Source organism: Ylistrum balloti, unplaced genomic scaffold (assembly GCF_031769215.1).
Source record: "Ylistrum balloti isolate Yb309-2 unplaced genomic scaffold, AGI_CSIRO_Ybal_v1 Utg371710, whole genome shotgun sequence".
Classification (NCBI taxonomy): domain Eukaryota; kingdom Metazoa; phylum Mollusca; class Bivalvia; order Pectinida; family Pectinidae; genus Ylistrum; species Ylistrum balloti.
This window is the reverse complement of record NW_026782861.1, coordinates 353,579-369,859: the sequence shown is the minus strand read 5'-3', so window position 1 is coordinate 369,859 and position 16,281 is coordinate 353,579.

The following is a 16,281-nucleotide window of genomic DNA, read 5'->3' as shown; positions in this document are numbered from 1 at the left end:
AAAGGAACGCTTCCATTAATACTACACACAAACACACGCGATATTTATAAAAATTGATACTGCAGATTCCCTCTCTAATAGAGACAATTAAATAACAACAGTAGCATGAACACAACACATTTTTATTAAGTATAGATAATTAATAGTCAAAACGTTATTATCTCATGGTTAGGAAAAATTTCTAGTAACTTGTCTTTATGAAAATAATCAAACTTTTAGTTTTACAAGGACAATTTCATAAGATATATTTTAAGTGATGATTCAGGTAACAAAGAGAAATAGACATCCTGATATATATATTTTTTTAATAATGTACATTTGTACTAAAGAAAAAAATCGAAAGACATGCAGTATAAGATTACTGTTCACATTTGATACCTGTAATGTATTCCGTATGAATGTCCTTCTTTCTCATCTTATTGACGACAAACATAGTTCATCGACCAGAACACATACATATTCTCGTTTCATATTATAATATATACGCACCTTTCTGAGATTTTTTAAATATCATTTGATATTTTTCTGTCAAAATAAGTATTATGCTTTTCCTTTCGTCGTTTTATCACCTGTATATAAAAATCAATGCATTATAATCTTTAAAAAATATTTTGGTCCCATTTTCTGTCAAAGGTGAGATCTATACTGATATCGATTTTCGACACCGACGCCATATGATTGCGACTCGGTTGATGACAGTCCGGATAATAAAACCTGGAATGACAAATTTCCAATAAAATAACATTTTGGTACAAGAACATTCATTTTCCTGCTTACATAGTGTTCAAATTGAATCTTAGAAAGTGATATAGTTTTATAGTAATTTTAGTCAAATGCTACAAAGTTGAAATCAAAACATGATGGTCCCAAATTTAATTCAGATAAAATTTTAATGACATTAAATTTTCTCGTTATTTCATTTTATTTATTAATTTATTTATTTTCGTTATTTTTAAAAATATAAATATTATAAAATTATATATCTACACATTTTTAACCATTTGAATAAAGATAAATAATGAGAGCTAGTTGCTAACTAAACCAATCAGAATCTTTTTCGATTTTAAAATCGATCATCGATCATCGATCATCGATCATGCTACTTACATTTTGTGAATTTTCAATGTTACGATCTATCGAAGAACGAGGAAGATGAAATACCGGGTTGATATGCTCCAGCGATGGCCTGTCCTTATCTGAAACAAGACATTATTTAAGTGGAAGTTTTCGTGTTCTACTAGATACAACAAAACATATTATTTCACGGAAAGGAGACTGTTAAGGTTCAGAACACATATTAAACATGAAGCAAACCATTAATGAATGCTTATTGGGTTACAACATATAAAAAAATCATTTATGAATATCACGATATATTCTTAATACATAATTCTCAGTCAGTAATACTTTGAGTGAGAAAAAGTCTATAAAATGACACATAGACAATATTTATTATAAATTTTTTGTCAGGAGGACATTTTTTTTTTTATTTTTTTTTTTTTTTTTTTTTTTCTTTTGTTACTAAGAATTGATATTGCAGAAGACGTTTGCAGTGTTGGGAATTCTATTCAGCTGAATCACGTCTAGTGCTGTCACGGTACGACGTAAGAGCCGAATACACGTGTGGTAGTTTAAAAGTTAACTTTATATTAATTTATTTGAGAGCTGGTTTACGTTACCTTTAATATTACTGTTATCAGTAGACTTTGTTTTCAGCGTCTGAAAAGGTCATTACGAATTTATCAAATAAATATAGGAAAATAAAACCAAATCAAAACTCTAAAACTAAGTCATAGAAATATCAATTCAAATCTATAATTTAAAAAAAATCACACAATATATGAAATTGACAAGACTGATAACGCAAAATAGTCACCATTTATGAAACTGACAAGATATTCACAGAAACTAATATTTCGCGGTTACATACCTGAACTTTACTTCCGGTTTTGGAAGACTGGTTCCTATATTCAAATCGTTTAATTTTCCTCTGGAAAGCTCGTTTAACCTGGGTTGATAGATGGAAAATAAATTAATTATGAATTATTAATGATATCTATATTTACCGTTTACAGTTTCTTGTTGAAAATAACTGGGAGTGATTGCGTTCATAGGGCTATGATAACTATGTACCGTTATTGAATAAAACCATCATACGAAATCCGGATGTTGGTATATCTCACTTATGAAAACGACAATTCAATAATAATAATTATGAGGAATTAATTTCTACCTTTCTACTTTGAATTTAAAGCATATATATGTGTGTAATATTTAAATATGATGCGACTAAAATTTACCTTGAATATCAAAACAACTGGATATTTAACCGAATTCATATGAACGCAAGTCCAGTGTCAGGAAACAGGAACGAAATCAATGGGTGATATATGAATAAAAAAACTTACTGTCATGTTTAATACACAGTGAAACAGGAACAAAATCAATGGGTGATATATGAATGAAAAACTTACTGTCATGTTTAATACACAGTGAAACAGGAAAATGAAGAAACCCTGAAAAAGATTTTATTCCATCATAAAATATATATTCCTGGCTATTCTTAGTTTGTTCTTTATCGCTGGTTTGGTCACGCGCTGATACGGCATATATATATAAGAAAATGTATGTGTTTACCATAAAAACATGTAGAAATACGTTAAACGTTTAAACAAAGTCGATGATATGGACAGCAGTACGGGAAGATGCGATTCATAGTGTGATAATGTTCTCTTTTGCTTTTAAAATTCATATTGATTAGTATTGATTCATAATTCATAGCAATTCAAAAATCGCCTTTAACCTTTTTACAAAACGTTTTAAATTAATTGAATATAACATCTTCGTGTCCAATCAGCAACTAACAAGACCATCCACTATAATGAATTTTGACGTCATAGAAATGACAGTTAATGGGGATTCTGATGAAGTATAACCCCGCTCTACCATAAAATATCAGGTATATACAAATTCAGCTTGCCTGTAGTGAATTGGCTACAGCAAAAAGATATTGAAACACAATCAGGTCGTTGTTTACGGAAAGAACTCCAAATAACCACGTGACTCCCAACACCGGAAGAAGAACAGTGACACTTCTTACGCCAGCACTACAAAAAAGTAATTGAATGAGATGTTTAATACATGAATACAAGTAACATGTATGTATCAAATCACTGTGCGTACCTTAATGTACTAGTTTGGGATGATTGCTGAGTCAATATTCCAACTCCTATTTAGACAATGTGAAATCACCTGATATGACGTGGTTTCAATAAAACTGACATTACTGATGTCAACGTTTAGGAATCGCTCTATAATTCATAAAACATTCTCATTTAATCTCAATCTTTAAAATGTACTCTAGTTTTTGCTTTTGTGAGTACTTCTGTTTTCACTTATCTATTTATTAGTTCGAATTACATTTAAAAAAATATATATTTATAACTTTTTCAAAGAGCGACTAACGTCAATTATCACAATCATTTTTGCTTTCATCTATGCTATTACGCTCACCAAGATTTTTAAAAATAACAAAATCATAAAGATAAGAAGGAAATAATGAACTTGAACTTTCTTATTACTCTTTCAAATTAAGTTCCACGAATGTCTTTGAGAAGTCCAAATTTTCCCATTTTGATTGTGGCATAGATTTGTCTACCCAAAGCTACCTACTGAGACACTAAGTTACGTGGTTATACCATTCAACATTATATTTACATTCATCATTCGATATAGATTTCTGAACTTTATTTGAGACAAAACTGTTTTGTTTTTAGATTTTACTTAGGTACTTAGGTAGAAATACCTCACAAAACTAAATAAACACAATAGGTTATTCCCTAGCATGCACGTCAGCAACATTACTGTTTGAAGTTTAACACAAGTATCAACTGTCTGGATTCCATAGAAAATATACCTGTCAAAGGCTAAAAATAGCAGAATTAAGTAGATGGAATGACGTCTTGCATTGTCAGTCAACAACCGTAAGTTTACAAGTGAATCTAACGTCCCAGGGAAAAATCCCGACATTTCACACCTGTCTACGTCAGCCCCAGATACATTGAAATGTGTTAAAACTATACATTTTCAGAAAGCCAAATAAATCCAGATTTCCTTCATATATCATATATTTAAATCCCAAGAGGTCACAATCTTTTACCAAGTCTCATTCTTGGTAGGGACTCTCCTAGTCATTGGCTGATTTAGTCCTAAAATTATTTTTATTAGAAGTGAATGCAACTCAATTACGAACACATGCATGCTGGAAAGGTGAAAATTGACAAGCGTTCATAAACATTTTCAGCGTAAACAACAATTCTCAGTTCTGATGCAGTCATCAGTTAGATGTGATATAAAATAAAATCAACTTACAAAAGTTTCTGTTTTTCCGTTTTTGTGGCAATGAACTGGGATGAATATAATGCTTTCATAACACACAATATGATTATGACGTTCACCTGTAAAGAAAATCCCAACAGAACCTTTTATCATTTTTAAATCATTTGAATAGTATTCAATTAAATAGCTAAAAAAAATCATAGTAGCTCTTTTCATCTTATCAAAAAGTTGAATTTTTAAGAAAAATACCACAAATGAACTTCATGTGAAGTTTTGTTAAATGAGAATTTTTTTTTTCAAACTTACCATGATGATACAGACAGCAGGCCCAATAAAGGAATACACAACTCCGTTCGACAAGGACAGCCAGCAGCTGTAACATGGCAAAAGATGAAAATAAGCTTAATCTACTTTATTGTGTGTATGATTCATGCTACATGCATTTTTTTCTTACTTTAGTTTATTCCATGACGTATTGTTCTCAAAAGCAATACTTTTCCAAAAACGACACTGTACATATATTTATAAATTGCATGTTCAAAAACAGCATCATACTTGTAAGGAAAGTGACAGTACATCCTGAAGTATGTACTTGATTATTTGCTTCATGTCTACAAAAATTATTGTAAAAATCGCGAAAAAAAATTAGACAAACAGGCAGAGCCTATATTAGATTTTTCCAAAATTGCTTATTCTAGCACTTGCTGGAACGGAATATTGTATTTTTCAATAAAGTAGATAGCCTTATTATTTCATATTGTATAGCGGACATATTCAATCAATATTTCTAAATAAAACACTCACTATTCTTGTGAATGGTACTCTTTATCGTATGTTATGCCGACCGATATTCCAACTATCACCAATGGTACTCCTATAAGAAAACCAAATTGTTAACGGACAGACGTTGGTAGTACCCTGCAATCAATGAGCATTTTAAGTTATAGCATGGACTTGAAATTACTTATCAAATGTGATATTTTTTTCCAATTTTGCATACTTCGATTGAAGAGGATTCAACTGCATCTATTGAAACAACAGCAAGAGGATGATATATTATTTGTGAAATGATGAGAATTATGAAATTATAGTTTCAATCAATATGACTACTTGAATCAAAATTTTGTTCCTATTGAAAATTCCATCATGTCGTTTATATTTTCACTGACCCCATCCAAGCAGAAGTAACCAACGTAACTTGGATACAGAATGGAAGACATATGTTACAGATATGAGCAGTTGAATGCCCTCGGCCAGCATCAAACAAAACGTCGCCAGGAAAAAGTAGTGCAATAAAGCAGCTACCGTTGTACACAGAATCTGTCAAAAATAGAAAGATTAATTCATTTGTAGAATTACACGGGGTTTCACATAAGAATTTCATGACGTCATGCCATTATGGTTATCTGCTTCAAGCCACTTGTAAGCTTAAACCCTTTTGTTAAAGAAAAAAAATCAGATAAAGTAATTCCTTAATAATCTGTCAAAGCGCTTTGACTCCTTTCTGGTTTCTTCTTTTGCGAATCATTCAGATAATATTATTTCAACTTTATAAGATGGTTTTTCGAAAATATCGATGAACAGATTTTTAAAAAAATGTCAAAACATAACAGTAATTAGAGGCACCTGCATATCACCTTTCAAGGTCTTTCGAAATCATTAGTACAACGGCTTAGCAAAGATACAGATATATAATGCTCTCATTTGATAATTCAGTATCTGAAACAAAGAAATGTATAGTTTTATGTAGTCAATGCACCTCCCCGACTAGTTTCCGAAATTCATTTCGAGCTGTATGCTGCTTCCTCAGCCAACTTCTAAACATACTTTAGGCTCTTAGCACCACTATGCTGCAGTTTAATTTATCATTTAGCGCCACTGTTTCTGAATCTTAATATTTGTTAAACCATATTATTAACATGTGTGCCTTTTGTAATCTTTATATAAACATAATTGTCGGGTGGCGCAGTGATAACGCAATCACCTTTTACCTAAGGGGTTCGATTCACGGAACGGACATGAAAAGGTATGGAGTCACCAGCCAAACAACGTGGGTTTTCCAAGACACCCCGGTACCTTCCACTGTAAGACCCTTCACGCGCTTCCATCCGAGTCAACAAGAGTGATTAATATAAGTCCAGAGCTCTTTCGCAATTGTTGTAAAATAAATACAGTTTAAATCTACGCCTAGCTGACTGTACAGTTTTTTGAATTCATATAATCCCCTTACTTACTACTACCTTATATTCATTTTCATGACATTGAGTCACAGTCTAACAAAGAATGCCATTTCCCGTGATATCATTATAGTGTTGCTACGATGAATCAATATCTCTGATAATAACAGCTACATTACATCTAATCATACATACATGATAGTCTGTTTTATCAATTCCAGCCAGGAACAAAATGTAACTGATGGTTAGCGCTGCACACAGATTGAGGAGTAGACGATTTCTGTCGCTCTTTAAATACCTTTAAATGATAGTTGTATTTAAATCAAATTATTTTATATAAACAAAAAAGAAAAAATTGTTCCAGTTGCAAAAATATTTTTACAGTTAACGTAATAGAGATGCCTTTATGATTTAATCAAAATTTTAAAATTTGACATATTGGACAGATTCTAAACATTTTTTTTCAAAATTCTTTTTCTTAATATTCTAATTTCCTGATAAGACTTTTGAATTATATTCCTATTGTTATAATGGAAATAGTTTATTTTAATTTGCTTTTTGTTCTTTTAATATAAACACGTACATTAGTATATTTTACAAAGTGTTATATGTATCACATACCTCCATAGCTTCACGTATATGATAATTGTTGTAACTGTAGATATTACGGACAGGACACAACCCACAAAGCTAATTATCCGGAGAACATAGGCATCCTAAAACACATGGTACAAATATTATTGTTCTGTGTAAACTCACAGCTTCGTACTTACAGGCATATGTTAATTTACGAACAATTCAACCTACAGATAATACAATAGCTCCGCAAACGGCAGTTCTGTAGATCCTTGAATAGGTCCCTTTTTCCGTACTGGGGTTAATTCTATTTCATTAAAATCTAGGACAAACATAAATCTCGGTATTAAAGCTATTTTCCTTGCAATTTTTTATTATCAAAATCTTTACGATAAATCTTAGATCTTAAAATAATGAGACTCTTAAAATGATAAATAAAGAAATGTCGACAAAACAAAGCTAAGCGGAAATATTATGAAAAAAGAAAGATTTACACATGAAGAATCTTAGTAAAGTACATGAAGAATAAATAAACGTGTTCCAGAAGGGGAAACGTGATAAAAACAGGTCTATCGTAAACACAAAAAGTCATTCCCTATTACTGCAAAATCATCCATTATCTTTTTACTTCTTGTTTCTTCAAAACAAAATGTGGACACTTCAGGAAAATAACTTTAACTTAAACTAATAATTTCACTAGTTTGTGGGCAAATGCATTCGTCAATTAAGTAAAAGTAAGAAATCAACGAAAATAAATCGCCACGAAAATGATTGATTTTACAGTACTTAAAACCTAAATCCTAAGACAATAGCCTTCTTGTCGTTAAATGATGAAGCCCAACAAACAATAGTTATGAAGTGATACATACGGAAACATGTACAGGGCTGATAAGAACTGCGAAATTTGTCAGGTGTGAACACTGACATGACTCGTTTATCCAGCTACATCCTTGGGATGACCAGCCCTGTGTTCTGTAATAAAATTATCATTAATCAGCGCCTTTCATGGCCTTACGATTCCGAGACAATATTTCATGTAGGTCCCCAGGAAAACAATCAGTTTTTATGATTTACTTCTGTGAAATATCCGATAGTGCAGAAATAAATACCATATCAAAGACCTAAAGAAAAGTAACCGAAAGTCAGTATAAATGGTAGATTTATTTTGGCTCGCTGACCGTGTCAATTGATTGATAGTTGTGTAATGACAATTGAATAGGTTGACAGAAAACGTATCATAAGTCTTATTTCAAACTCAAATTTAATGAAACCTCGGGCGAGATATGCACAAAAGAAAGTTTAACGTGTGGTTCCTGAAATAAGTAAAAGAATAAAAAGACCATGTGTTCCGGAAGGGTAAGAAAGTCATATAGCTTATCAAACACTTACTCATTCCAGAACACACATTCCTTCTTTGTCTGGTCTGTGAGATTATACTAAAAGACAAAAAATGGTATTTTAACACCGAGAAACGATTATGGCATATCATCAGTCAATGTGTTTTAAAATGATATATAAGTTAGTATTTTTATCAATAAGAATATGCGGTATACAAAATATCATCACATACAAGTGACTAAATTAACATTGTACAAGTTATCACATTTGTTTACTCTTTCAGATGGATTTGTTTATGTATTTATCAATTTGTGTTTTGGTTCAAATGTATCAAAATAATATTAATCTGAATACATATATGTATTTATTTAGCGAAACACGTGGGGTTTTTTCAGATTCTTTGAATTTTTTTTCTTTTCAGAAATTATTTCGCTGATTACGGTTCATCAACACGTTGAAAATGACAGTTTTTCACTCAAAAATTATATAATACATACCTCTAGCGTCAGATTGTCCGTGTCAAAGGTCAGAACCACGGGTGAAAGTAGCTTCTTCGTATTTTGACCGTGCAACGTTAGTGCCAGAACCTGGGAGGTAACCTGACGCACACCGTCGGGTCTGTAAGTGTTTTAAAATAACTAGATATATTTATGATTTTTTTTTTATGTTGAGAACAATACAAAAATGTAACGCACGTCTCACATATATAATGAGTTTTCTTAATCAATGTATTAATGGTACTTCAAAACAAATTATATCACTTTTTTCAAAGACATTTTATCAAACCCGATTTCATGTGGCCAAGTCTGTTTTTGCTAAAATTCGCAAGCATGATTTACCTATCAGGAGCTGGAAGTAAAGTTCCCATTGTTTTGTAAAACGCAGCTGTAAAGGTTGTATGTTCTGAAAACAAAGAAAATGCAGTTAATTCAGTTTTTTTCATGTGTAATAATTCTTAGAATCATCGTTCAACAACAACAATTGAATGCAATTTACATGTTGAAATTGTAATTCAGGGTGATTTGACTTTGTCGATGAGCTTTAAATACTGATATAAACTACATGTAATTTTACTCCCATACGAGTTACTTTCCAAATTTTAATAAAATCCCATTTTTAGGAGAGTTTATTAAAGTTTATTTTATAAACCATTGCCACACTTCCTCTGATGGGGGAAACAGCTGCGAAATAAAGTAAGTGTATAATACATTTATTTTAGTATTCAATTTTTAAAAATTATTTTCAATTATTCATTTTCCTTTCTTTTCTTTTTTTTCTTTCTTTTTTTTTTTTTTTTTTTTGTTTTGTTGTTTTGTTTTTTTTGTCGTTTTTTCCTTTGAATTTTTTTTTTTAAATCATTTTTGATTTGTTTTAGATATATATATTTATATCTATACTCGGCGCCAATGAAAACGCAACACTAAAATTTTGGACATAATATATTCTTCACAACAAGGATTAGATTCTTATTCTGCTGTATTTAGCCACAACACAATGCACTACAAAACTAACGAAGTAATGGTCGAGTAATATCAACTCCTTGTCATACCACAGGGCATTGTCGTAAAAGCATGAGTTTGCACGTCGGCGCTCTAAAGAGCGTTATATCCTTGCTCAGTCACTACTAGTGAACACTGTAGTTACAGGCAGACATTTTTCCGTCATCAATTTTTTAAATTGTCATCATTAATTACTACAAATGCCTCGACTGACAGACAATGAAAGACACGAAGCTCGGGGTATGCTGGCAGGAGGACTTTCTCAGAGGGAAGTTGCCAGGAGAATGGGTTGTTCTGCTTCCACAATCAATCGACTGGCAGAACGAGTGCGACAAACCGGATCCGTGAGAGATCGACCTCGTCCGGGACGACAGAGAGTGACGACGCCAAACCAGGACCGTTACATTCGACTAAGTCACCTGCGAGATCGTTTTCAAACCGCGACAAGAACGGCTAGAAAGGCGATAAGAAGTCATGGCAGACGTCGCCTTCGCACAGCCGGATTGGCGTCGCGCCGTCCATTTAGAGGAAACGAATTGACTCAAATTCGCCGTCAAAATCGTCTAAATTGGACAAGACAGCGCCGAGGATGGACCCAACGTCGGTGGGCTGGCGTCCTTTTCACCGACGAATCGAGATTCCGCCTCAGAGGAAATGACGGTAGAATTCGAGTGTGGCGACGTCGAGGTGAAAGGTTTTTGGACTGCTGTGTATCGGAAACGGATAGGTGGGGCGGGGGCAGTGTGATGGTGTGGGGAGGTATCTCTTTTGCATACCGTACCCCTCTAGTAATTATTGACGGCAATCTAACAGCACAGCGCTACATCAACGAGGTCTTAACTCCTGCTGTTGTTCCATTCTTTGCTGGACACCCAAACGTAGCGTTATTACAACAGGACAATGCACGACCACATACCGCTCGTATCACTACAGACTACCTTCAACATCAGAACATCGCAACCCGGATCTTAGTCCGATCGAGCATCTTTGGGACCAATTGGGTAGGGCTGTGAGAGAGCGACCACAACAGCCCCAGACGCGTCGGCAGCTTGAAATCGCTCTTCAGGAAGAGTGGAGGAACATTCCTCAAATCAAAATTCAACGCCTTATTCGGTCAATGCCTCGAAGATGCCGCGCTTGTGTCGCTGCAAATGGTGGCCACATTAGATATTGAACGTGGTAATTTTGATTTTGGGGGTATGGACATTAGTCACCGGAAACCAAAGTATTCCCATGATGTAGTGCTGATTGCATTGAGTGAATTTTGTTATGGACATAATCAACATTTAGGTATTTTATTAAATATTGTATTCAAAACTATAACTGGTAAATTTTGACAGTAATTTAAAGGTGTTGCGTTTTCATTGACGCCGAGTATATATATTAATTATAGGTTTATGTAGAGAAGTCACTTATGTCTTTGTTTTCTTCATTATCAATATGTAACAATAATTTATCTCTGTGATATTAGTGGTAATTATACATATTTTTATATGCTCAGAAGTTTATGGTATTCCTTGATACTTACTTAGCTTATTTCCAGTAAGATCAAAGTCTATACCGGAACCACTTGACGCATTACTTGGTGTAAATTTAATTTCGGCGTCATCTGTATTCTTGATTTTGACAACTGTTGTACAGAAAATTTAGAAATTAAACCATCTTAAAATGGATACAAATATTTGGATCAACATTGTGATTAAATGACATTTCAGGTGATTAGGTCACTCAGACAGTCTCAGTCTACTGTAAATTGAACATTCATATTCCACATATTCAGTGCTGTTGAAGTTGATTCATTTTGTAGAAACACTAAACTCTTTTTGATATAGTGTTTAAATACTCTTTAGAATCCCAGTGAAAAATAGTTTATTGTTGTGTGATAATTAACTTTGTTGTATAGAATTTACACAATGAGATAAAAAAAAAAGACAATCAAGGTTAAGCCGAAGTATAAATTCATAACAAGATTATCCATTCAATTATGTTTCGATGACATAACGTCTACTATAAAACACTGAAAACAAATCTACAATGAAGAAATATTGCACAGGTTTGGCATTGTTGCAATTTCTCACTTAAAACGAAATACTCTTTCTCAAACACAAATAACAGTAAGAATTAGAGTAAGTGTTTTCATCACTGTTCACAAATAATACACACTCACACACGCTATGTCAGCAATACATATAAAAAAAATCGGTAAACACAACATGTTTATTTCCTTAACAACGAAATTCTCTTTCATCGCTTTACCTATGTTAGGTTTCACAATATCTATTGATTGTCCAGTTTGAAGGTTTTTCCCGACAGCGGAACCAAATTTTTCTACGGTTGTCAACAAACTACCGGCACCTGCAGAAGTTGAATTTGTTTCCTATAAATAGAAAATATGGTCTTTGGTCTAAATTTCAGTATTAGATAAAAATTATTATGTAAAGTTCTGATCATCATGAACATCAGTGGAGATTTTATCGATTTTTCCACCATACTCATGAAAAACAGTACATGTGTATATTCTGCTGGGAACTATACATGCAAATGATATCAAACGAAAAAAAAACTATGAAAATGCGATGGAATCTGCATGGCAGAAATGTTGCATCTAGCTAGCATTTGCTAAAGTTCTCTATCACTATTACACTGGTATGTTCTTGTTTTTATATCTGCTATTTTGATGCAAAGATGTCTGCGATTTTTGTTAAGTTTTAGATATTCAATGGTAAAATGTCAAAATTTTCGATTTTTTTCATTTTTTTTTAATTTTCGGAACAAAGATGTTACTCTGCCTATATGCAATCTTGAATACTGGGCCAATGCAAGAAGCCAAATGTCGGCATTAATTTTCAGTTTTAAACAACATTCCAAAGTAAAAATTGCATAAGCTTATTTTTTTCGTGTTTTCATTATCACGAAAAAGAGAAATCAGCTGACTAAATGCCAAGACTGCATATTCGGCCTACATATATTTTTCGATGTTCTAGTTGAATGAAGCAGATCATTTTTTAACGATTCTTTTGAGTTTGTCTTTTAGTGGATATAAACACAAATAAAATATTTACCTGGCCATCGTTGTTGTTTACTTGCATCCAAGAGTCTTTGTTTGTCACCGAGAGCATGTCGTCAATTACTCCCACGAAGTTCTGCTCGGAGAGTAAAATACATATAAATTATCTACAACGAGACTTTTAAACCCAGTTTTATTTACAAATGCATCTCATGAATTGGTAGGTACAAATACACGTGAAACCTGAAAAGACGTGTTCCTAGTGAATGCATCCAGTTCACAACAAGTATCTTGTATTCCATTACATTATGTATTTTCTATCTATATTCATATCTATGAATTCTCAGGAAAAAAACACACCTCTCGTGTAGTGCTGTTATCAAAAACTGTGCTGCTGTTTTCGCCAATGTCAACCATTGTTTCCAGTAGAGCACTTGTTGCATTCAGGTTTCCTGCAGAAATCGTCTTGTCGTTCGTAGTCCCTCCTACTTGCGTTACACTTTTGATGCTCTCCAACACATTACCTATAACCTCCTGCTTCTGTTCTTCGGATCGTCCTTTGATGTCATCAAGCTTTGGCAAAATTCAGTATAAAATTATTTCAGAGGTACTTTCTAAAATTCAGTAGAACGAATCCGTCTGCGATTGGCATCCGCAATGTTAATAGCCTGATGTAGTCAAATTTGCATGTAATTATAGCGCATCATTATGCCATTTCTTATAAAAGAACATTCTACGAAGAGTGAGCATAACAAATATACATATTAAATTGATTTAAGTAGTTTTGTTCTAACTGTACTTGGTACTCCAAGGAATTTGCCTAACATACATCTGCATTAACTCGTAAACACGCCATATATTGCCTCCTGATAAGGTACATGAATTATCTACATACTTTCTGCGATGCGTCGCTGATCTCCGTTCGAACACAGTTGACCATATTTGTTATGCCCCAGTTTCCATCCTCCTGACAACGTCGTGTTGCTGTCCCTACTGTTATAGGTAATAAAATATTGACAAAACTTCAAGTAAGTAATCTCAAATTTCAGACAGTAGAATAGACAATAATATGCACATGAATAAGTTAGTTAATACTACAAAATTAGAAATGCAGTGGTTTTCAGTAAGTTCCATTAACAAAGCCACGAGCAGCACTTTAATTCCTTTCAATAGAAGCACTATTCGGAATAACTCGACATTCTTCTAAACTCGTCAGATATATGAAAAGTACGAAGTTTTGAGGCAGTGTATCTCCCCATTTTGATTTTAACATGTTTGTCATTATTTTGAGTTTTCCTCGATCGGCTCTCGAATTCAAAATTTAGGCCCTTGGCATCACTGACGAGTTCTAGAAGGGTGAAACGTCTGTATGATGCAGTTTAATTCATTGTCTGGTTCTACTGTATCTAACTCTACGTTTGTATCAAGATTTGTCATTCGATTGTGTGTCTGTCCTACTATCTTATCTGTTGGTCTTGATATTTGGAATGACAGTTCATGAAAATTTGCCTCATTATACTTAAGTTTAATTTTTAATATACCTACCGGTGTCGTCTTCGGGGCACTCTTTAACTAAGGTGTAGCCAACAGGTGTTTTCTCCCAGTTGACACCTTGATCATCAGACCTTTCGCAAGATTTTTTATCTAAAAGAACAAGTATTCAAGTGGCAAAATATTGAATTATCAGAACACAGCCTCAGCTTGAAAAGAAGAAATCATTCGATGGAGCTAAATATTCAGAACGATGTATTTTGTCTATATAATGCGGAACGAAATATATGTTTCTGTAAACTAAATCACCTGTTTAGAGTATGAACAAAATAAGGGTATATCTCAAAGGTTATCAAATTCTTAAAAGACTTTCTTTTATCTATTCAAGTACGTTTCGCTGGAAAAAGAAATACGTCCAAATATACTTACAAAAATGAAAAACACATTATATCCGATACGTATTGCCCTTTACTTGACAAGGTTCATATAACAAATGTACACAACCAAAAAGTATTAGCTGTCGAACGACCAGACTTTAATGTTTACCATTTTGGGTGATCTCATCAGTTACATTTCATGACACCTTCTAAAAGGCGTTGATCATGTTACTATACTTAATATCTCATTACTACAGGTGTCTAACTTAACAACGTCACTTATGTATCTATTCCAAAATTCGAATTTCTTGTAGCGAATATCAGTTGTTGTCAATCAAGTTTCTAACTGAAAAAGAGGTTCGTTTTAATAAAATCTACATACCATTTTTATAGACTTGAATATTACTCCCCCGAGACGTTTGGCACTTTTCTGGTGTATTTTTTCGACATAGTTTACATATGTATTTTCCACTGGAGGATTCAACGCTATCAAAAGTCAAACACGAACTGGACACTTGATTTGAAATCCCTGAAAATGTCATACCATTAAATGTCAGATAAGGCTTTAAAATATAATGTAGTGCAAAACATGCCATCGTGACCTACTTTGTAGGTTGATTTAACTATTGAAAGATCATCAGGCACATATTGATGAATTCATATACACAAAAAGTCGATATTGTATTTCGGGACAATTTCTTCTCTGAAAACGTTCACCTTTGAGATATTCGCTCTCGAAGAAAAAATCCTCTTGCATACCGATTCGAATTCTCTCTATGGTTAGGCAAGATTATAAGTCGGTAACTTTCAGTTTGTATTTCAACGGAAATAATACGGTAGCGAAAAGTTCCAATTACACGGTAGTATTGCACAGTATCTCAGAGCGTATTAAATATTGTATTTTTTTATATTCATTTTGTGATCAATATCAGGGTGAAACAAATTCAAATTATTTTTTATATTTCATTGTTGATGTCAAATCATCTTCACATAAATATATATATTGATGTTTGAATATTTTATAGAATACTTTACCAGTCGTGATTTCCAATTCATTGTGGTACCAGCTGAATGTCCATTCAGTTACGTTGACTTTGTCCGCGTTGTCTAAATAACATTCAAGTTTAACCTGGTTACCTGCCGCTGTCGCTAAAGACAGAGGCGTGATGGCCAAAGCGGGTAAATGTTGTATAGTTATGTGAAACATCTTTATTTCGCTTCCCAAATGACACGATATGGTTCCTGTAATTTAGATACAACATTGTTAATTAGCGTGTGTTAAAACGGTATTTAAAAAAAAAAAAATCTTGTTTGGTTTTTTGAAAGAAAATTAAGTAATTTGTGAGTATGACTATTAAATAAGAACTTTACAGTATATCAGAGAACCAATTACTTTCCTGCTGTACTGAAAAACCAGTCTTTTTCGTGTGATTTATTTCAAGGAAAAAAGAAAAAGTCGACAGAAAAGTTCAGAGAGC